This window comes from Epinephelus fuscoguttatus, linkage group LG7 (genome assembly GCF_011397635.1).
Source record: "Epinephelus fuscoguttatus linkage group LG7, E.fuscoguttatus.final_Chr_v1".
NCBI lineage: Eukaryota > Metazoa > Chordata > Actinopteri > Perciformes > Serranidae > Epinephelus > Epinephelus fuscoguttatus.
In genome coordinates, this window is record NC_064758.1 from 46,611,013 (window position 1) to 46,613,203 (window position 2,191).

Genomic DNA, 2,191 nt, shown 5'->3' on the forward strand with positions numbered 1-2,191 from the left:
CTGCTGTCTGCTCAGCTGTCTGCTTGGCTGTGTGCTCGGCTGTCTGCTCTGCTGTCTGCTCTGCTGTCTGCTCAGCTGTCTGCTTAGCTGTCTGCTTAGCGGTCTGCTCGGCTGTGTGCTCGGCTGTCTGCTCTGCTGTCTGCTCTGCTGTCTGCTCTGCTGTCTGCTCTGCTGTCTGCTCAGCTGTCTGCTCTGCTGTCTGCTCGGCTGTCTGCTCTGCTGTCTGCTCGGCTGTCTGCTCGGCTGTCTGCTTGGCTGTCTGCTCTGCTGTCTGCTCTGCTGTCTGCTCTGCTGTCTGCTCAGCTGTCTGCTCGGCTGTCTGCTCTGCTGTCTGCTCTGCTGTCTGCTCTGCTGTCTGCTCGGCTGTCTGCTCGGCTGTCTGCTTGGCTGTCTGCTCTGCTGTCTGCTCTGCTGTCTGCTCTGCTGTCTGCTCTGCTGTCTGCTCTGCTGTCTGCTCAGCTGTCTGCTTGGCTGTCTGCGTTTGGCTCCACGTCGACCTGCAGGTCACTGACCTCAGCAGTCTTTGAGAGGAGCCTGCCAGTTTCCATACTGGGTTACAGACGCCACAGTCCACAGGGTCCTTAGCTTTTCGAGTCAAACATGGTTGCCTGAGGCGTTAACAAAATATTTTGTTTTATTAACCTCATTTTTAACCAGGTAAGAAATGAAGAGAGCTTTAATAATGGAGCATATTTATAGCACAAGCCTCGTCATTGGGGCAAAAACAAAATAATGGTTCATTAATAGTGATCAAGGTAAAATGTTAAATTAATGGTGATATTGATTTGAGGTCATGTGACCGGGCCCTGACATACAGGCCGACTGTCTGCCCAGAAATCCCAAACACACGTCACTGTCCACTCTGCTGTTCATACCTCAGTTTAAGATTTGTTTAATCATCTTATATTTGAATCATCTTTAAAATCTATTGTGTGTATCACACACTTTTATTTCTGTTTCCAAGCTGTTTGAGTCCACACACGGACACACATGATTTGTTGTCTGTGTTTGTGTGATCTGAAACAACCTGAGGATACAACATGCTGCTGTGCATCACTCACATCACATCAATCACAGACTCTGATTTCTTTGAGTCTGAAATGAGTCAAACTAAATTCTGTCTGTGGTCGACGACGACTGAGGAACAAAAACACCATAAATCAGATAGTTCCAGTTTCAGATGTGGATGAGTCACTGTCCATACTGTTTATCTCCATCACATACACACACACACACACACACACACACACACACACACACACACGACAGATTTCTCTGGAAAGAAAAGAAACAGGAAGCATGTGGTTTCATGTTGGTATATGTTCAGAGGGTACAAGGCTGCAGGTCGTCAGCTGTTGCCAGCTGCTCGATGAAGATGGAGAGCGTTCTGACTAAAGTTGTTTCTGGGAAGCTCAGCACCTGCGGCACCATCATCCTGATGTTCACCTACACCATCCTGCTCGACAGAGACTTTGCATGCACCTGCACGCCACAAGACTTTGACTGCATCCTGTACATGGCTCTACCGTGTTTCATCATCCTTGTGTTGATGCTGTGGACGGACAGGTGCTTTCAGAGCTTCTGCAGGTACCTGTGCTCACAGCCGTGCAGCCACTGTCTTCAGCACTACGCTTTGTGGGGTTATTTCTTCCATCGCATCTTCAGGGCGTTTTTAGTCGGTCTGCTGTGGGTCGCGTTCGTGTACATCGATGGAGACTGGTTTGTTTGCTGTCAGAACGACGGCTCTGAACAACAGCAGCACTTAGCCTGCAAAGCCGTGATCAAGATCACTGAGACAGAACAAGTGGCCATCGCTCAGCTGAAGAACAAGTCCAGGGTGAGTGTTTCCTCTGTTGGTTCGACTCCATCAGCTCTTCTTTGACTGAATGAAGACACCCGTGTTGTTCTCACAATCGCTGTGTCTCTTTCAGGTGATTGGTGGATGGTTACTCTGTGCAATCGTTCTTGCAGCGTCCCTCATGCCGTTCTGTGTCCAGAGGAAATGCTGTGGGAAGTCACGCTGTTGCAACAGAAGATTTCTGTATCACAAACTGATTTTAATGGAGGAGGAGACAGTGCTCAAAGAGGTTCTGAGGAAATCTGCCAAAGAGAAGCTGACGACAGGAGTGGAGGACAGAATACGTTCTGGCCGATGGTCGGAGTGTTTCGATGTTGCAGGCGAGCTGATTGA